We start from the raw sequence: 23213 nt of genomic DNA on the forward strand, positions 1-23213 counted from the left end.
TTGAGGTTGTAAGTGCCCACATGTAAGAATGGGCTGTGAAAGAAAAGAGAACTACATGTAAAGTGTATACAATTTGGCCTATTTCTTTTTTATCTGTTTTATAATTATCTAGATTTAAACCTTAGAAAGATATAGTCCAGTTGATAAATGAGTTTGGTTAGAATAGTAATGCCATAGATTCCCAAAAAGAACGTGCTGTGAGGATCCTTTTTATTTTTAGCACAGAGGTCTTAGTCAGCATTCACAGAGTAGTTGATGCGATTTCAGAAGCCAAATAACTGTGTCATTAGCTGCAATGTAATATTTCTGAGATCTTGTGTATTGGATGATAAAAATAAATTGCTAGTATTTGACAATAAATAATAAAAAATACTTTGTAATATTTTATATTAATATTTTTAATCATTTATAATGTATGCAATATTTCAATAACACGCATTGAAGTTAGCAATTCTTCATGTGTTCTAACCCGACCCCGTTAGACCTAAATTGCAAACCCCGATGCACATTACACATATTTTACATTCCTATGTTGTTCACATAGAAAATAATGTACTTTTTATTATTAAATATATATTTCTAGATATATCTGATTATGCAAATGCAAAATACATATTTATACCTATATATCTATAGGAATAAATATACAGGTATATTTATGTATGTATGCATTTACAGTAAAAAGTACACTATCCTATAAGTGAAAAACATTGGAATGTGACATATGTACAGTAAATATAAAGTAAAACACATAAACACATAAATAGATATGTACAAACATATGTAAAATGTCCTGCTTTCCATTCCTTTAGATGTGTAATGCAAACTGTCTCAACCAGTTTCTGGGATTTCAAATTTGAGGCCACTTTAATCCTGTAGAAATCAATTGAAAAACCCAGTTATCATGTATCTTTGAGTGGATTTGCACCATGTAAACTCCACTAATATTACACACTGAATGAGCACCAGTGGTATTCAAATTAGTCAAAAACATATTTAATTCAGCTTTTAATGTAATTGTTCTGGCTCTTCTATTTGTAAAGACTTAACGGGCTCCATTACATATGCAGCATCGCCCGCAAAAGCCGGCGACGCCGGTTTTTGCACAGTTTTGGTATCACATATACGGCGTAGCATACAAGTTACGCCTGTATATTTCACCTGTTGCTCGCAATTTTTACTCCCATAGGCTAACATGGGACCGCGTCGTAAATCAGTATCCAATATCCGGCGCAAGGCCTTACGTGGCGAAAATGGAGAAATCTTACTCCATTTTTACCTCGCCATAAAAGGCAGCCGTAGCAGGCCTTGCGCTGAGTATGGGAGCACCGTAACTCCCGAAAATGCCTTGAAAAATAAACACCTAACGCATGCGTAATGTCTATCTACCTGTCAACCGCAATCCCCCACCGCAATAACTAATAAAGTGTATTAACCCCTACACCGCCATAGCCCACACCGCAATAAACCTATTCTAGTATTAACCCCTAAACCGCTATAGCCCACACCGCAATAAACCTATTCTAGTATTAACCCCTAAACCGACATAGCCCACATAGGCTATTAAATCTATTAACCCCTAATCTGCCGCCACCACTATAATAAAGTTATTAACCCCTAAACCTAAGTCTAACCCTAACACCCCCCTAACTTAAATATTATTTAAATAAATCTAAATAATATTACTATTATTAACTAAATTATTCCTATTTAAAACTAAATACTTACCTATAAAATAAACCCTAAGATAGCTACAATATAATTAATAATTACATTGTGCTATTTTAGGATTTATTTTTATTTTACAGGCAACTTTGTATTTATTTTAACTAGGTACAATAGCTATTAAATAGTTAACAACTATTTAATAGCTACCTAGTTAAAATAAGTACAAATTTACCTGTAAAATAAAACCTAACCTAAGCTACAATTACACCTAACACTACACTATCATTAAATTAATTAAATAAATCAACTACAATTACCTAAAATTAAATACAATTAAATAAAATAAACTATAGTACAAAAACAAACAAACACTAAATTACAGAAAATAAAAAAAATTACAAGAAGTTTAAACTAATTACACCTAATCTAAGCCCCCTAATAAAATAAAAAAGCCCCCCAAAATAATAAAATTCCCTACCCTATACTAAATTACAAATAGCCCTTAAAAGGGCTTTTTGCGGGGCATTGGATCAGCCAATCGGATTGAACTTCAATCCAATTGGCTGATTGCATCAGCCAATAGGATTTTTCCTACCTTAATTACGATTGGCTGATAGAATTCTATCAGCCAATCGGAATTCAAGGGACGCCATCTTGGATGATGTCACTTAAAGGAACCTTCATTCGTCGTTAGTCTGTCGGCCAGGAAGGATGCTCTGTGTCGGATGTCTTCAAGATGGAGCCGCTCCTCGTCTTTCGATTGGCTGATAGAATTAAGGTAGAAAAAATCCTTTTGACTGATGCAATCAGCCAATAGGATTTGAAGAGGATGCTCCGCGTCGGATGTCTTGAAGATGGACCCGCTCCGCGCTGGATGGAAGAAGATAGAAGATGCCGCTTGGATGAAGACTTCTGCCTGGATGGAGGACCTCTTCTGCCCGGATCGGATGAAGACTTCTGCCCGGCTGGAGGACCACTTGTGCCCGGATCGGATGAAGACTTCTGCCGTGCTGGGTGAAGACGGCTCAAGGTAGGGTGATCTTCAAGGGGATAGTGTTAGTTTTTTTTAAGGGGGGATTGGGTGGGTTTTAGAGTAAGGTTGGGTGTGTGGGTGGTGGGTTTTAATGTTGGGGGGGTTGTATTTCTTTTTTTACAGGTAAAAGAGCTGATTACGTTGGGGCAATGCCCCGCAAAAAGCCCTTTTAAGGGCTATTTGTAATTTAGTATAGGGTAGGGAATTTTATTATTTTGGGGGGCTTTTTATTTTATTAGGGGGCTTTGATTAGGTGTAATTAGTTTAAACTTCCTGTAATTTGTTTTTATTTTCTGTAATTTAGTGTTTTTTTTGTACTATAGTTTACTTTATTGTATTTCATTTTAGGTAATTGTAGTTAATTTATTTATTTATTTAATGATAGTGTAGTGTTAGGTGTAATTGTAACTTAGGTTAGGTTTTATTTTACAGGTAAATTTGTACTTATTTTAACTAGGTACCTATTAAATAGTTATTAACTATTTAATAGCTATTGTACCTAGTTAAAATAAATACAAAGTTGCCTGTAAAATAAAAATAAATCCTAAAATAGCTACAATGTAATTATTAATTATATTGTAGCTATCTTAGGTTTTATTTTATAGGTAAGTATTTAGTTTTAAATAGGAATAATTTAGTTAATAATAGTAATATTATTTAGATTTATTTAAATAATATTTAAGTTAGGGGGTGTTAGGGTTAGGGTTAGACTTAGGTTTAGGGGTTAATAACTTTATTATAGTGGCGGCGACGTTGGTGGCGGCAGATTAGGGGGTAATAGATTTAATAGCCTATGTGGGCTATGGCGGTTAAGGGGTTAATACTTGAATAGGTTAATTGTGGTGTGGGCTATGCCGGTTTAGGGGTTAATACTAGAATAGGTTTATTGCGTTGTAGGCTATGGCAGTTTAGGGGTTAATAATTTAGTTATTACTTGCGGTGTGGGCTATGGCAGTTTAGGGGTTAATAATTAGGCTTATTGCGTTGTGGGAGGTTGTCGGTCTAGGGGTTAATACATTTATTATTAGTATTGAGAGGGGGGATTGTGGATATAGGGGTTTTTACGTGTCGGGCTTATTTTTGGGAGGCAGGTTAGCCTTTTACGGAAGATTTGTTATTTTCTATACTTTTCTTAGGCGCTGGCAGTTTCTAAAGTGCCGTAAGTCACTAGCGACTACAGAAATTTGTATTTACGCTCATTTCTGGACATCGCTAGTTTATCAGACTTACGGCACTTTATGAACTGCCGGTGGGGTATATGTAATACCCCGATGTGCGAGGTGAAATTGCGGGCGGCGCTGGTTCCCACGCTTGCGACGAAACCTGCGCCATATATATGATCTTGCCCAACATCTTGAAAACTAATTTTTATTTCTTTCAAAGGAAAATCTTGGCTATACCACTGAAAGCCAAAAAACAGCATATCATAAGTTTCCATTATGTGAACAAATTCTGACTTCAGGATTCCTGTTGATGATGCTTAAACCATAAAGTAAACAGGCACACTACAATATATTACAAAATTGTGTCTAGTGGGGCACTTGATTGACACTTACCTGTATCCTCATGGGAAAAGTGACCCTCATTAAAAGATGGGCTTCTCCCTTTTCAACTCACTGTCCCTTTTGCATTTTATTCAAACAGTGGACCTCCTCAGCCAAAACTTTGGTGCAACTACTGCAGGTGGTCTGCACGGTGGTATGATGTTTACCTACATTGTAGAGGGACTGCAATGCCTCATTTGAATGGACTGCCTCAAAATGCAATAACAAAGTACCCCATTATCTGGGTACTTCCTTATTGTGTGTAATACCATGTGACAATGTCACCTCATCTTAACTGCTATATTATAATACTTTTTTATTTGTTATATATTTTATATGCTCTATGAGATAATATATAATTTGTGGCTTTTAAAGTTGTGCCACAGCACAGAACACATATGCAGATTAGTGCATTGGAGTTTGGGAGAGGTGCAGCATTTTTTACCCCACCAATTTTTAAATGTACCCTAAAATTCTGAAGTAATTCTGTGCAGTCACTTTGGAGCTATAAAAACAAATAATCATATTTTAGGTTTGTTATACCCACATCTAAAGCTACACAGTAGAGTTACTTAAAAACTACCTGGAAATACAAGAAGCTGTTGGGGAAAACACTGTTTTAATAGCCCTATTTAACTATTATTTTACATAGAAATCTATAAATATTATTTGTGAGCATCTGCAGTGTAACAAAAAGTCGTTTTTTGTGTGCATAGTGCCATATAATATAACACAGGGAAGCTTCCAAACAGTTTGAGTAAATCACCAGTGTCTGGAACTCTGAGGATCCATTTGCTATAAAGCCTCATTAAAGCACATTACTGCTACTTTATGACTGGTGCTATTTTCTCTGTTTTATTTCTGTGTTGAATGCCTCTGGGTATGTGATTGCACCCCCTGGTGGCTTTCTATATAGAAGTTTTTGTTTAATCATAAGCATTGAGTTTTCTTTGCCTATAACCAGTTGTGCAACAGCTGAAATCAATTCTACTGTTCTTATTATTTTGTAGTGGCTCATTTTAAAAGTAACAGCTGTCACAATTACTTGGAGGTGCCACAGTGCTTAAACCACTCATTGTTTTTGTGGCTCTAGCGTGGTGACTGACTAATCAATATTTCTAGAAAGAGCATTGTCTTTATGCTGTGGCTCTATTGTTAGCAACATAGGTTTGCATAGAATCTAGGACATAATGTGCTTACAATTCTGTCATCTTAGTAGTGATAAAAGTAGCAATGCCTGGAATATTTATGTACATATTTGGGCACTTGCATATACAATTTATTTAAAATAAAGAGCTCACAACCATCCCGCATATTGTGGGATTGTCATGGTTTGTGAGCTTTTCCCAGTTGTCCCTCCCCACAGCTTTCCTCTTCTTCTTTTACATTTTTGTTGTGAAATTAGGGACCACCCAGACCCATGGTACACCTAACTCTACCCACTCAATTCTAGCCACATAACGTCCAAGACCACACCCACAGCTCACCCAAATCATACCTGAAACTCCTCCCACAATCTTACCGCTGGCAATGTGTCTGGAAAAGGTTAGGAGGTATGAAAATATTATATTCATATCCCCTAATAGAAGATATGCAATTTGAGGCAGTGTTTTTAAGTGCATTTAAGAACCCCCAACATAGAACATCTTTGCAGACTAGTTAGTGGTTTTTGGGGCATGTGAATAATTTTCCATCTCCACCAACAAAAATGTCACCAACCATCACTGAAAGCTATCCATAATTAGCTAAGCAGAGCAGTCAAATAATTTATCTGATCCCTGTCTAAAAAAAGGATATAATATAAGGATATGCTTTATTGTCACATGATAAGTTGGTTACACAAGCTTTGGGCACTAGCATAAGTGAATGACAATATAGCCTATTGGAGTGGATATAGTTTATTTACATTTAATGACAGATACCAAACTTACGGCTAGATTACAAGTTTTTGTCGGTAATGGTGTGCGTGGCTAACGCACAGTTTTCCCTCACCGCTCACCTAAAATAACGCTGGTATTACGTTTTTTTTTTTTTTTTAAATCCGGCGTTAGCCGCAAAAAGGTGAGCTTAGAGCAGAATTTAGCTCCGCATCTCACCTCAATACCAGCACTGCTTACGGTAGCGGTGAGCTGGCAAAACGTGCTTGTGTATGATTTCCCCATAGGAATCAATGGGGGAGAGCCGGCTGAAAAAAACACCTAACACCTGCAAAAAAGCAGCATTCAGCTTCTAACGCAGCCCCATTGATTCCTATGGGGAAACACATTTATGTCTACACCTAACACCCTAACATGAACCCCGAGTCTAAACACCCCTAATCTTACACTTATTAACCCCTAATCTGCCGTCCCCGACATCGTCGCCACCAGCATTTAATTATTAACCCCTAATCTGCCGCTCCGCACACCGCCGCCACCTACATTATCCCTATGAACCCCTAATCTGCTGCCCCCAACATCGCCGACAAATACTTTTTATTTATTAACCCCTACTTGCCGCCCCCAATGTCGCCGCCACCTAACTACACTTATTAACCCCTAATCTGCCGTCGCCAACGTCGCCGCCACTATAATAAACATATTAACCCCTAAACCTAAGTCTAACCCTATCCCTAACACCCCCTAACTTAAATATAATTTAAATACATCTAAATAAAATTACAATTATTAACTAAATTATTCCTATTTAAAACTAAATACTTACCTATAAAATAAACCCTAAAATAGCTACAATATAACTAATAGTTACATTGTAGCCATCTTAGGATTTATTTTTATTTTACAGGCAAGTTTGTATTTATTGTAACTAGGTACAATAGTTATTAAATAGTTATTAACTATTTAATAACTTCCTAGTTAAAATAAGTACAAATTTACCTGTAAAATAAACCCTAACCTAAGTTACAATTACACCTAACACTACACTATCATTAAATTAATTATCTAAACTAACTACAATTAATTACAATTAAATAAAATAAACTAAAGTACAAAAAAAACCCCACTAAATTACAGAAAATAATAAAATAATTACAATTTATTTAAAATAAATACACCTAATCTAATCCCCCTAATAAAATAAAAAAGCCCCCCAAAATAAAAAAAATCCCTACCCTATACTAAATTACAAATAGCCCTTAAAATGGCCTTTTGCGGGGCATTGCCCCAAAGTAATCAGCTCTTTTACCTGTAAAAAAAAAATACAATACCCCCCCAACATTTACAACCACCACCCACACACCCAACCCTACTCTAAAACCCACGCAATCCCCCCTTAATAAAACCTAACACTACCCCCTTGAAAATCACCCTACCTTGAGACGTCTTCACCCAACCGGGCAGAAGTGCTCCTCCAGACGGCCAGAAGTCTTCATCCGATCCGGGCAGAAGAGGACCTCCAATCGGAATTAAGGTAGAAAAAATCATATTGGCTGATGCAATCAGCCAATAGAATTGAAATTCAATCCTAATGGCTGATGGAACCTTAATTCCGATTGGCTGATAGAATTCTATCAACCAATCGGAATTGAAGGGACTCCATCTTGGATGACTTCACTTAAAGGTACCGTCATTTAGTGTTAGTCGTCGGATGGAAGAGGATGCTCTGCATCGGATGGCTTGAAGATGGACCCGCTCTGCTCCGGGTGGATGAAGATAGAAGATGCCGCCTGGATGAAAACTTCTGCCCGTCTGGAGGTCCTCTTCTGCCCGGATCGGATGAAGACTTCTGGCTGTCTGGAGGACCACTTCTGCCCGGTTGGGCTATTTGTAATTTAGTATAGGGTAGGGATTTTTTTATTTTGGGGGGCTTTTTTATTTTATTAGGGGGATTAGATTAGGTGTAATTCGTTTAAATTTTTTTTAATTATTTTATTATTTTCTGTAATTTAGTGGGGGGGGGTGTTCGTACTTTACTTTATTTAATTTAATTGTAATTAATTGTAGTTAATTTAGGTAATTAATTTAATTATAGTGTAGTGTTAGGTCTAATTGTTAACTTAGGTTAGGATTTATTTTACAGGTAGATTTGTATTTATTTTAACTAGGAAGTTATTAAATAGTTAATAACTATTTAATAACTATTGTACCTAGTTAAAATAAATACAAAGTTGCATGTAAAATAAAAATAAACCCTAAGCTAGCTACAATGTAACTATTAGTTATATTGTTTCTATTTTAGGGTTTATTTTATAGGTAAGTATTTAGTTTTAATTAGGAATAATTTATTTAATTGTAGTAATTTTCTTTAGATTTATTTAAATTATATTTAAGTTAGGGGGTGTTAGGGTTAGGGTTAGACTTAGATTTTGGGGTTAATAAATGTAATATAGTTGCAGCGACGTTGGGGGCGGCAGATTAGGGTTTAATAAATGTAGGTAGGTGTCGGCGATGTTAGGGATGGCAGAATAGGGTTTAATAAAATTTAACTAATAAAACAAAAAGACAGAAGCGCCCATGGACGCTTCTGTCTTTTTGTTTTTTCAGCTTTTTACACAGAGTTCGTGATGGGACTTGTCTAAGGAGCAGCCATTATACAGTCAATATATGAAGAACTTTTTTCAGTATCTTTGAATTATTACCATATTTTGTTTGTGTAACTGTAAGAACTCTTTACTTTTTTTTTTTATCTCTAACATTATAGTTGTGCTTGTACTATTGAGTGGGGGTAATATATTGAGTTACTATGCTGGTACTCAGGAAGTAACTTATATACATATATATATTTACACATACCTATAGGTATATGAGATCTATTTTAAGAGTTGTATGCAGTTTATCTTTTATTATTTATTTTTAGCAGCGCCTTGTATAAAACTTTTTTCTTTAAAATGTAACTAATGTTTGCGAGACGGGAGTGCGGCGGTTTAGGGGTTAATATATGTATTGAAGTTGCGGCGATGTCCGGTCGGCAGATTAGGGGTTAAAAAATGTATTTTAAGTGTTTGCGATGTGGGGGGGGGGCTTGGTTTAGGGGTTAATAGGTAGTGTATGGGTGTTATTGTACTTTTTAGCACTTTAGTTTTATGTTATGGCGTTAGCCCATAAAACTCTTAACTACTGACTTTTAAATGCGGTATCAGTCTTGACAGGAGAGGGTCTACCGCTCACTTTTTCCAAGACTCGTAATACTGGTGTTAGGCAAACCCCATTAAAAAGATAGGATACGCGATTGACATAAGTGGATTTGCGGTATGCTTGAGTCACGGAAAAAAAGTGAGCGGTACACCTGTACCTGCCAGACTCGTAATACCAGCGGGCGTTAAAAAGCAGCGTTGGGACCTCTCAACGCTGCTTTTTAAGGCTAACGCAAGACTCGTAATCTAGGTGAGGGTTCTTTCAAATATCCACATAGTATTTCAGAGTTGTATCTTTTTTTCATGTCTTAAAGTGGATTTGGCTGCTTGATGTGGACATATTTATAATCTAACTTATTCTTGGTATGTTATCAGACAACCTATATATTTGTTTATATTATATAGTTTTTTTATGTCACAATTACTTTAATAATTTTTATTTTTTTTTGGTAGATTACTAAATTTCTATTTTTTATTTTTTTCCCCTTTTCGAGAGAATCAACTAACTTGAGATCTTTAAATATGCTTGACTTTTCTTTTTGTAAAACTCTTTAAGATAAAAAAAAGAAAATGCTAGCAGCCAGCAATATTGTACAGACAATATAATAACCAGCGCACAAGACATACAACTAAAACATTGTTTTTTCAGCATTAATAGTAATTAAGAGCTCACTTGTGTATTCTCTAAGTAGCAAACGTCTGCCAAGAGGCTAGAAATATGAGGTTACCTTTGCTGTCTCCAATGGCAAAATATTTTCTTTGTATGTGGAACAATAAACTGATTTAACTCAATACTTAAAATTGTACTTTTCCAACATGTTTCATATTATGACTTCATAACTCAATCAGTCTGCATAGAGATTTAGTGTCCAGAAAATGCTACCTAACTTGTAATCATCCTAATCCAGCCTTTAAATCTTAGCAGTACTGGATGTGCTATTTAGCTGTAAAAGAACATGTCTGGCATTTAGACATTGCCCACTCTGCATGTTAGATTCTGGTGAATGAAATATGAGTTTGTATGTCAGCACATTGTGACCTGCTCAAGGCTAATGAAGTAGAAAAATATCTTCATTATGTACTTAGTTTTAATACTAGTACGTGCAAGGTTATTTAAATGCTTGGATTTTAATTAATGTTGATCAGTTTACATTTTAGTTTCAGCTGTTACTTTGAACATGCTGCACATTTTTATACTGTAATTCTTTAATATTCCGGTACTAAATATACTATTTGCAGTCTATGGGCCAGATTACTAGTGGCTCGCTAACAGTTACGCGCAAGCAAAAAGGGGTTTATAGGGTTAGTTTGCAAGTATTGGGTTTAGTGCTCATATTACAAGTTGAAAGTAAATGCGAATGCGTGAGCTCAATTGCAATTTATGCTACGATTACCGCCTCCTCAGAGCATTGATTAACTGTTTTGCAAAACAAAAATGTGTCACAAAACACATCAGAAATACATTAATTAGTACAAATACACTAAAGTTTCAGGGGCTCAAAGATATGAGGTCTCAGATGTAAGAGAAAAAAAAAGGGCTTTAACATAGAGATACAAACATACACATGTCTAAATATGTACAGTATATGTATGTATACAAATCAAACAAAAGCAATTGAAATAGCTCAACATAACGAATGCTTCAAGTGGTTTTGCTAAATTCAACTGAAAATGCAACTTTTAATAAAGTCTGTAGTCTCAAAATTCCTTCACAATAGCACAAATATGCAAAACAGGTGTTGTCTTAAACACACCTGATGCAACTAATTAAGGGCTTCATTAGTTGCACCAGGTGTGCTTGAGCTAGAACACATGAAATACCTGAACTGGCTAGGGGTTTGTTGAGTGTCACGTTTGACTGTATGTTAGAAATATGGCTAAGTCAAAAGAATGATCAAAAAAGAGAGATCATCACCCTTCACAAACAAGAAACAGGATACAAAAAGATAGCGAAGTCAATGAATGTTCCTAGAGACACTGTTGGAAGCATAGTTCGCAAGTTCAAAGTTAAAGGAACAGTGGTTACACTACCTCAATGGGGCAGAAAAGGAAGCTATCAACGGCTGCAACAAGATTTCTGAGAAGGCAGGTTGAGATAAACCCTTGAGTGACTGCAAAAAACCTGCAGCAAGACTTGGTGGCAATAGGCACTGAGGTTTCAGTTTGCACAGTAAGGCGCGTACTAAACACAGAAGGTTTCCATGCCAGAACTTCAAGACGTACACCACTACTGAGCACAAGAAAAGTCAGCTCCAATATGCTCAAAATCATATAAATAAGCCACGTAAGTTTTGCGATTCGGTTCTGTGGAGCGATGAAACAAAATTGGAAATTTTCAGCCCGATGGATCAGCGGTATGTCTGGAGGAAGAAGAATGAAACATACCCTGAAAAGAACACTCTGCCTACAGTTAAGCATGGTGGTGGCTCTGGGCTGCTTTGAATCCTTTGGCACTGGAAACCTACAGCATGTGGAAGGCAGGATAGATTCATTGAAGTATCAGGAAAATCCTAGAAGAAAACATCATGCCATCTGTGAGGAAGCTGAAGCTTGGGCGTCATTGGACCTTCCAACAGGACAATGATCCCAAGCATACTTCAAATTCCACCAAAGTTTGGTTATCCTCCAAGCTCTATGGCTTTGTGGTCGCCGGTCCTGCTTCTCGCTCATCTCCGCTCCGCGCCGGCTTGGTCCTGGATGAAGAAGGAAGAGGTCCCCACTTGGAAGATGTTGGCCGCCTGGAAAAAAGCTTCACCACCTGGAATAGGACCTTATCCACTGGACTTCAGGAAAGGTGAGTACCTATTTGGGGGTTAGAGTTAGGATTTTTTTTATTTTTTTTTAGATTAGGGTTTTAATGGGCAATCGTAAAAAAAGCTGAATGCCCTTTTAAGGGCAGTAAAACTGCTGAACACCCTTTTAAGGGCGATGCCCATACAAATGCCCCTTTAGGGGCAATGGGTAGTTTAGTTTTTTTAGTGTTAGGTTTATTTATCTTGGGGGGTTTGGTCGGATTAGGGGTTAATACATTAATAAGGTTAGATTGCGAAGTGAGGGTTGGCGGATTAGGAGTTAATACATTTATTTAGTTATTGCTGTGAGGATTGGCAGGTAGATAGATATTGACAGGTAGATAGATATTGCGCATGTGTTAGGTGTTAGTTATTTTCAGGAGGTAGATAGATATTGCGCATGCATTAGGTGTTAGTTACTATTTTCAGGGGGTTACGGTGCTCACATACTCAGCACAAGTCTTGCTGCGCCTGCCTATGTGTGGTGAGGTGAAAATGGAGTAAAATTTCTCCATTTTCGCCACGTAAGTCCTTGCGCTGAATATGTGATAACGATTTGCGACACGGTTCTATGTTAGCTTCTGGGAGTAAAAATTGCGGGCGACAGGTGAAATATATGTGCCGCATTAATATGCGGCGCCATAAATGTGATAGCAAAACCGCATACGTAATCTTGCCCAGAATGTGTTGCACTATGTTGTTTAACATTTTGAGTTCCAGTGGTGAGTGAGTTCAAATATGGAAAGGTATGTGTATTGTTTTTCCTGATAATATGTAGATAATTCTAACATTTAGGTACTGTATGTCCTTAAAACAATATTCCCTTTCCATGCTATGATCCTTAAAGGGACAGTATACACTCATTTTCATATAACTGCATGTAATAGACACTACTATAGAGAATAAGATGCACAGATACTGATATAAAAATTCAGTATAAAATGGTTTAAAAACTTACTCAGAAGCTTTCAGTTTAGCTCTGTTGAAAAGGTAGTTGGAAAACCCACTACAAGTGGGAAATAAGACACTCCGTCCCTCCCCCTTCTTTTGCATATGAAAAGACCCTTTACACAAACAGGAGCAAGCTGGAGAAGGTAGCTGACGGTATTCAAATAAAACTTTGGGGCTTGGTTAGGAGTCTGAAAATCAGAGCAATGTTCTTTAAAAATAAGCAAAATTATACATTTTTTTAAAAAAACCTTTATGGGCTATATAAATAGATCATGTAGAAAACATTTATGCAAAGAAAAAATGAGTGCATAAAGGCCCTTTAATTTCTGCCCATTAAGGATTGCTTCAGATTGTGTTACTGGATCAGACATAACATTGAGACACCTTATAAATTGCTTTTAAATCAATCTGGAAAAATACTTAATTAGTTTTCCTTAATTTTTTTCCGCCAGCTTTGAGATGTTGTATTTCCCTTTTTTCCATTATCAAATGGACACAGCATAGTAATAACATTAACACACACACACATATATATGTGTATATATAGGGCCAGATTACAATTGGCGGGCAAAATTGTTTGTTTTTTTGCATTTGCGCTAACTGCACTCAAAGTAAAAAATTATCACGGCTGCATTAGCACACATATTACAAACTGAAAGTAAAAAGTTAGCACGCAAGCAAAAGACTGAAGAGCACTAACTTCTGAGATTTGGAAATCACGATAACGCCAACTTCTTCTAACCTTCTAGACTTCTATGGGGAATGCTGAAAAAAACTATTAGTTATCTCTTGCGAGCTGACCTGACACGGTGCTAGATCAGCTGCGCTATGCCCAAAAGTGCATTAGGAATACTTCAAATTCCTATATTCTCCACAAAGAAGGAAATGTTTTTTTTTTCATTTTTAAATCGATACTTTTATATATATATATATATATATATTTTTTTTTTTTAAATATATATCTATACCTATATATCTATATGAATATATATATATATATATATATATACATACATATACAGATATAGATACATTATTATTATTATTATTATCTGTTATTTGTAGAGCGCCAACAGATTCCGCAGCGCTAATAGTATACAGTATTTACATATATATATATATATATATATACATATATTTATATATATATATATAGAGAGAGAGAGAGAGAGAGAGAGAGAGAGAGAGAGAGAGAGAGAGTGAGAGAGAGAGAGATTAGTTGTGGAGTGTGTCAGGGAGCAGACTGTGTAAATGCAGCATATGCCCTTTACTATCGCAAAAGCGCTCACCAAGGAGCTCCGGGCAATCAAAGCTGTATGTATACCTGTGCAAATTAAGTACTCACTCATACCCCCATGAAGTCAATCTTCACCGCTGCTATATCAATTTTCACCACCATAGCGGTAAGAGTTCAGGACTGTCAGGGATCCCAGATTCCCACTGTAGCGGTTCCACACCTCCCAAGTACATCGATCTGTTTACGGGCAGCTTGGCCCTTTCCACCTGGTGTGTCACTCTCCCCAACTAGTTCCTCCTCCAACGGTATGCAATTATTTTGTATCTGTTGTAGTTTTCAAATCTCCTGACACCTCCGCTTCAGCCTCCAAGTGACTTTAATCTGCTTGACTGTTTCTCAAAAACACCAGCTACGCGCATTTCACCCCAAAGGCTTTGGGGCTTCTTCCGGCTCCATTAACAATCATAGATGTGTAATTGTTAACACTAACTTTACAGGCAAAAACTAGAGGAAAACTTCTCCCATATTGAAGCTTTTGTTAATTTACGCTTGGGTGAAATAGTAACAAACAACCTATTGCTTTGCTACTTAGTTTAACATTCTTGCATGAAGACTTAATAAATACATTTTTAACACAATGTTTTTAAGGTTTGTTTGCAAATTTGTAACTCATTTAAACACTATAGTTATCCACAATTGATTTCATTTAAATACCTTTCAGACTAGCCATATGATTATAAATTATTATGTTACATATGGTAAAAATGTGTCATTGTCTGACAATTGTATAAATATTCATAAATAGGCTTATTTGCATGGCAGGATTTTTTTTATCACGTTACAGAACTATATACATTATTTGGCAGATAGAAAAATAAATTAATTATACAACCTAAATATTTAAAAGTTGAATATCCAATGGGGAACATTGATATGGAACTAACCCTTACAGAGAGAAGTATTTTACCCAGAAGGGAGTAAAAGTTGAAACAAAGGACTGTTATGAGAACAAGGTTACTGATCTAGTCTCCAAAACTACAACAGATACAAAATAATTGCATACCGCTGGAGGAGGAACTAGTTGGGGAGAGTGACACACCATGTGTAATGCTCGTGGGATACTCCTCTATCAGAACAAACTCTGCCAGTAGTCTTGTTATCCCGGCGTCAAGCCAGAATGATAGGGAATATCCCAGAGCAAGAAAGTAGTAAGATGAGGAGAGCGGCACTCACCACAGGCAGGAAAGTCCCCAGCGGCAACAGCAAAGCAGTCCAAGGGCACACCACTAGAATGGTCAGGCAGGCAGGGTTCGGCAACGAAGAGAAAGACCAGCAATTTAGGGTTTAACCAGGTAGAGTTGTCAGTAGGCAGGCAGGAATCAGCAACAGTATAACAGTCCAGCAATTTAGGGGTTAACCAGGTAGAGTTGACAGTAGGCAGGCAGGAATCAGCAGCAGTAAATCAGTCCAGCAATTTAGGGGTTAACCAGGTTGAGTAGTCAGTAAGCAGGCAGGAATCAGCAGCAGTAAATCAGTCCAGCAATTTAGGGGTTAACCAGGTAGAGTAGTCAGTAGGCAGGCAGGGATCAGCAGCAGTAAATCAGTAGATATAACGATCTGTCACACCCAGGAGCACACAGAATGACACCTATACTTGGGCAGTGACAGATCGTTAGTGAGCAGTTCAAATAGGCGCAGGATTCGCGCCAGTGAGAACACACCAGTATCAGGAGCGTGCGGCGATGACGTCAGCACCACACGCATCCTGAGTCGACACTGCCCCTGGCAATGAGCAGGAAGGAGATGCCACGTCCCTAGCAACGGCTAGAGCGGTGCGGTGTGACACCATGTGGAAAGGGCCAAGCTGCCCATAAACAGATCAATGTACCTGCAAGTGTGGAACCGCGACAGTCCTGAACTCTGACCGCTACGGTGGTTGAAATTGATATAGCAGCGGTGAAGGATTGCCTCCATGGGGGTATGAGTGAGTACTTAACTTTCACAAGTATTACATGCAGCTTTGATTGCCTGGAGCTCCTTGGTGAGCGCTTTTGCGATAGTAAAGGGACTATGCTGCATCTACACAGTCTGCTCCCTGACACACTCCATAACTAATCCTCTTATTACTACTTCATAATTTCTGCCTCATTGACCCTATACAATACTCCTCTTACTACAGTATTTCTATTTTGGGAATTGTTTTCATAGACTGTTATCTCCTGTGCAGTAACAGGATTTTGAGATTTTATTTTTATCATATTTTTCATTTTTTTGAGAGCTCTCTTTTTCTCATTAGTGCACTATGGTTTAATGTGGGGCAATAATATTATAGGTATATCTGTTTTCTTGACTGTTATCCAATAAATGCAATTTGTTTCACATTTTACGATTTGCTGTGATTGAAGACATTATTGGTATCTATTGCAGTGTCATTTGCTTTTTCTCTAGGAGGTTTAATCCATTAATTACTTAAGGGATAAGTGAGTGCTGGATAGGAAGTCTCTCTTTTTTCTATTTGCTATCATATATATATATATATATATATATATATATATATATATATATATATACACACACACACATTGGAGCCCTTTCCAGTCATACACCTCCTCATATATCATATCCCTTTTAGCTGTAGTAAACCCTTTTTATAATTTTAAAATTATATTTTTTATTACAGTGTATATATGTGTGTAATACTTTATCTTAATGCGTTTTTTATGTGTTTTGTGAACTTTTTTTTAACCCTCACACTTTACTTCAGGTCTGAAATAGAGCTAAATATTCTAGTGCAGTTTCGGCTTTGGCTCGAGAACAAACTATAGCTTTCAACTTGTAATAGGAACGCAAGTTAGCGCATCTCCATTGAAAGTATAGGTTACACTAGAACAATTGTGGCCGCATAAACCCTTCTCTGGTAAACACGCTTTGCCATGGACTTGTAATATCAAGTTGCGCACTAATGTTAGCCTGGTCTATATAAATCATGTATCACGACCCGCACTATAATTAGGGTGATTTGTCATCTGGCCAATAAAGAGGATGTTTTCAAAAGTTTCTTCACTCACTACAACTCCCAGAGCAATACGGCCACACTAAGCCTTCCAATGCTTCATTAGCTAACTAAACCAATTAGTTGCCAGTAGGCTGTACTTTAATAAATAGAAATGCAAAGACTACCCATGACCAGAATCACAGTTAAGCAAATGTCTGTAAATTTAGAAGGCACTTATAAGGAGTTTTGAGACCCAGGTTAGAAGTAGTCAAAGATTAGGATCCATGGCTCCTACCAAGCTTAAGGAAAAAATTGGATAACTGTTAAATTTGTTTTAAAATAGGAACCTTCTTTGGGTTTAAGGTCTCAAAGGTCTCAATATTGAGCATGTGGTCATGTCTGGAGGTACTTTGGTCTGGGAAGTATTAGGTTATGTGGTACCCTGGGTGGCAGGCTCCTTTGAGTAAGGATCTAAGATTTGGGGAAGTCTTTGGCTGGGGAAAGAGTTAAGCTATGGAGCCCTTAAGGTACAGAAGATTGTTAGGTTAGGAAGTGCTTTAGGTAAGGGTACCTTGATCTTGGGTATTTCATTGTGAATGTGCCCCTTGGGTGCTAGGAGGTGGATTTCTAAACCTGGGAAGGTGTTTAGACTTGGTTCGTGTTTAATTAGATGCAGGTTTTCTGCGGAGTGGTAGATTTGCAATCTGATTTAATTCTGGTGGGGGTCATAAAAGAGTTATAGGTTTAGGGATAGTTATATGCTGTGGAGGTATAAGGATTGTGGTAAAAGTATTATGTCAAAACATGAGCATCATATTTACAGGGTTTTCCCAAAAATATATAATAATTTAGTTAATATTTCAGGAACATTACACCCCCTTCAACAAAACAAATACAAAGATAAAATCCTGCAGTATAAAATATTATCTGAATGTCTGAGCAACCAAATAATATTGTCATAAATACCTCATGATTTAGATGATAAGGGGTTAATTTTCTTTAGCCTGTGTGCTAAAAATATTTGTTTGTTTTTTGTTCAGAAGAAAAGTGTTGATTGTGTTTCCTTTAATAAAATCAGACTCCCGTTATAAATAGTTTAAGAGTTCCCCTTGACCAACTATTATTGTATATTCATTGATGCAGAAAGTCAATAAAAGTGTTAGCTCATAAGATAACAAGCAGTGCACTCTCCCCAGAGCAGATAAGGCCAATAAGAGGACATTAGTACAATTTGAGACATGCTTTTAAACATGTTATGACCCTAGATGATGGAAATATGACAACCATGTCATATTTGGTACCAAACTAATTCTCTAATTCTCACAACCTCACTAAGAGATTGCCTGTCTGTGTATATGAAATAGATGTACCTAGCAGAAATGATAAGGTGTTCTATAATTTTAGGCACAGACTCAGACCTTTTATGACTGGTCATAAAAGAGAGGGTGGATATTTCCCTAGCCCATCTAACAAAGAAGGTTGGGTCAAGCAACTTGATCTCTTAGAAGCATGTATAAGAATTTTGTGTTTAACAATTCATTCTTACAAGGGAGGCTGTACACCAACAGAATGAGGGGCCATTTTTCCTGCCAACCTCCCTGGCACAGATATCCAAAGCTAGTAAAATATAAGGTTTCTGTTATTTCCCCTTTTTATTTTAAAACTGTTTCCTTATGTTAACTTCTATTTGTTAACATATTTTAATTAATAATGCATTGTGCTAATTTTTCGCATAATAAATATTCAATTATTACGTTTCTGCCTTTGTCTAATATTTGAACCACATTACTGAAAGAGATTGGTAGTATTAAGACTGTGATTTTAGATTATTTTTTTGCTAAATTGTATTCTGGGTTTCGTTAGGATTTCCCATAAAATCTTAAGTGGTGGCAGCTTATTTAGTTTGAGTGGCAGTAAAGGGGAATTTGGGCCATTTTTTTCCAAGTCTAGTACAGACTAGAGAGTGTTGTTAACCCTTGCAGCCACTGAACTAAGTCACAGGCTGGCCTGCAGTGGCTAGACTTGGACTGACTAGTGACAGTAGAAAGGGTCGGTTAACCATTTTTGTGCCAAACAAGTGACTGGCGCAGGGTTGGGTAACCTTGGTCATCTCAAATTGGTGGGCAGCAGTGAGATATATATATATATATTTATTTATTGTTTTATTAGATTTTATTGCTTTGTGGATTTGCTAGTGTGAAAATCCCAGTACTAAAAGAAATTGTGACTCTCACAGTTTCCAAAGGCTAAAACTCAGTGCATTATATAGTTACACATTTCAAACAGTCCCATTTCCCTATTCTTTGTTTTTCTTTTCCATTTTATTTTTTTACTATGGAGGCATACCAGCAGCAGACCAAGGAAATGTTGGCACTGATATGCTAGGAGAGAGATATTCCCTCCAGTGGGAAGACCAAAGATGGATTAAAGGGACAGTCTACCATAGAATTGTTATTGTTTTAAAAGATATATAATCCCTTTATTACCCATTCCCCAGTTTTGCATAACCAACATAGTTATATTAATATACTTTTTACCTCTGTGATTACCTTGTATCTAGGAACCTTCTTCCAGCCCCCTGATCACATGGTTGTGACTGTTTATTATCTATTGTCTTGCATTTAGCATTGTATTGTGCTAGATCTTAAATAACCCCCTGTGCCTGAACAGAGTGTTATCTATATGGCCCACGTGTACTTTCTGTCTCTTTGTGTTGAAAAGAGATTTAAAAAGCATGTGATAAGAGGCAGCCCTCAAAGGCTTAGAAATTAGCATATGAGCCTACCTATGTTTAGTTTAAACTAAGAATACTCAGAGAAAAAAGCAAATTTGATGATAAAAGTAAATTGGAAAGTTGATTAAAATTAAAAGTCCTATCTGAATAATGAAAATTTAATTTATACTAGACTGTCCCTTTAATACAATTTCTTATAGAATATGATAGCATCCAGGCCGCACAAGCTGAAGCTTCAGGAGAGGTGTCTGCAGCTATGGGCTGTGATTCATCAAGATCTGGAGATCCGTTGGACTGTTATTTGCAGGCTGTTCTGAAACATGTGGGCTCAGTGGATGCAAGTTTGCGCATGGAGCTGATTGTAAAATTTTAAGAACGACAGGCTGCTAAGGAAGCAGCTGAGAGACTGACTGCTAAGGATGCAGCTGAGAGACAGGCTGCTAAACGCCAAGCTGAGAGAGAGAGAGAGACTGCTAAGGAAGCAGCTGAGAAATAGAGACAGGCCACTGAGCGCCAGGCTGAAAGAGACAGGCTGCTGAATGACAGGCTGAGAGAGTGTATCAATTATAGCTTGCACGTTTGGAGAGAGAGACTGTCTCACCTGTTGTTAGTGAACCCAGAGACTCCTCTGTTCCCAGAGTGTGTGCAGAGAATTTTCCCACTCTGGAGAAAGATGACAATGTGGATATATTCCTGCTCATCTTTGAAAAAGTTTGCAGACAGTTCCAGCTGCCAAGGGAGCAGTGGGCCAAGTATCTTACCCCTGTTCTTAAAGGTCCTGTACTGGAAGCTTTTGCTGAACTACCCCCAGAGTTTGAACTGGACTATAATGCAATTAAAGGTGCACTGCAGAGGAGGTATAATCTCACTCCTGAGGTATACAGAAAGAAATTCTGTACTCTGCAAAGGGGTATATCAGAGAGCTATATTGCAGTTTTTGGAAGCCTGACCACAGCATTTAAACAGTGGACCAGAGGGTTAAATATTGCCACTATGGAGGAGCTGGAAGATTTAATGGTTAAAGAGCAATTTGTACAGCTGTGCCCAGCAGAAGTACAGGAGTGGGTCCTGTATTGGAGACCCAAAACATCATTGGAGGCGGGTTAGCTGGCAGATTTTTAAACAGGAAAACAGGTCACCAGTGAATAGGAGAAAATCATTTGTTAATGGGGCATCCACCCAGAAAGGAGCTGCTCCACGACCCCCCTTCACAAAGCCTGTTGTGCCTTAGTTTAATGTGTCTGTTCCCTCTGGGAAAGGAGAGGGGAGTGCTGCACCTTGGCAGGGAGATACCCACAGGTGTTTTGCTTGCAATAAAGTGGGCCACATCAGCTTCACTTGCCCAAAGAAGATTAAATTGGTGCAATCATCTGGAGGGAGTAATCCCCCAGAAGTACCAGCATCTGTTTTGTTCATTACATGACCAGAAGAAAGCAACAATAAGAACTTACAACCTGTGACTCTCAGAGCTAAGGTAACATTGGGGCTTCAGGACACAGGTGCAGCATTGACTTTTGTGCGTCCAGGGCTGGTGAGCTCTAAGGACATTATTCCTGGCAGGACTGTAGCAGTTAAAGGGATTGGGGAATGCACCTTGCAGTGCCTGTGGCACATGTATATCTTGATTGGGGAGCAGGGAGAGTTTTAAGAAATGTGGGGGTATCTGAAAATATTCCTGATGATGTTTTACTGGGTACTGATCTGGGTAGATTGTTATCTCTTTATGTGCCTGACAATGCTACATGTAACCTAGTGACATTAGCAATAAACCCTGATATGCAAAGGGCTGTGTGTAAAAAAGCTCAGAGACATGCTGACCAGGAGGGAGGAAAGAGTGCATATGTGCAAAGTGCTGTGCCTGAACTGGGGGTGTCGGTACTGAGATGTGAAACTGTAAGAGGAGAGACTGATTGGAGAGAAAGACAGATAGATAGTGTGGATCTGTCTGTGCTTCAACCAGCAGGATCTGCAGAACTGAATTTAACTGTACAGTGTGAGACTGACTGGGGAGAAAGGCAGATAGGAAAGGCAGATAGACTGTGTGGGTCTGTCTGTGCCTGAACCGGTAGTATCTCTAGAACATAATTTAAATGTACAGGGGTAAAATGACTGTGAAAGGAGGCAGATGGGTGATGTGTGTCTGTCTGGGCTTGAGTCAGTTGAATATAAAGAAAGGAGTGAGGATATGGGGGGAGAGAATGACTGGATGACTGGGCCGCTGGATGATGTGTGCTAGTCTGTGCCAGAACAAGTGGAATCCCCTGTGGAAAGAAAGAGACAGGATATATGGGATAAATGGCAGAAGGAAGATATGTGCTTATCTGTACCAGTGTCAGAAGGATCCCAAATTCTGTGTGAGGATGTGAAAAGGCTGATGGTGACTGTGAGAGAGAGCAGAGGGAGAATAAAGCCCCATCTTTGCCAGAAGCAGCAGCGCCCCAGAATCCAGAGTGTGTGGGGGAGGAGGGTATAGAATACTCTTTGAGGGTCCCCCAGAGTGAGTGTGAAAGATTGTGGATGACAGAGACCCCAGTAACCTCAGCTGGGACCTATAAGCAGACTGCATCAGCCAATAGAATGCGAGCTAAATCTGATTGGCTGATCGGATCAGCCAATCGGATTGAACTTGAATCTGATTGGCTGATTCCATCAGCCAATCAGAATTTTCCCACCTTAATTCCGATTGGCTGAAGATCAGCCGGTCGTCTTCGGATTGAAGAACATAGAAGATGCGGCTTGGATGAAGATGTTTGCCGGTCCGGATGTCCTCTTCTGCCCGCTTGGATCAAGACTTCAGCCGGAGGATGGACGTCACTCTTCAGCCCCCGCTTGGGCTTGGATCAAGATTTCGGAGGCTTAGATCAAGACTTCTGTGGACGGATCGGTGAACCTGGCATGGTGAAGATAAGGTAGGAAGATCTTCAGGGGCTTAGTGTTAGGTTTATTTAAGGGAGGTTTGGGTTAGATTAGGGGTATGTGGGTGGTGGGTTGTAATGTTGGGGGGGGGTATTGTATGTTTTTTTTTACAGGCAAAAGAGCTGAATTATTTGGGCCATGCCCCGCAAATGGCCCTTTTCAGGGCTGGTAAGGTAAAAGAGCTTTGAACTTTTTTAATTTAGAATAGGGTAGGGCATTTTTTTATTTTGGGGGTCTTTTTTATTTTATTAGGGGGCTTAGAGTAGGTG

The sequence above is a fragment of the Bombina bombina genome, chromosome 1 (genome assembly GCF_027579735.1).
Source record: "Bombina bombina isolate aBomBom1 chromosome 1, aBomBom1.pri, whole genome shotgun sequence".
NCBI classification, from domain to species: domain Eukaryota; kingdom Metazoa; phylum Chordata; class Amphibia; order Anura; family Bombinatoridae; genus Bombina; species Bombina bombina.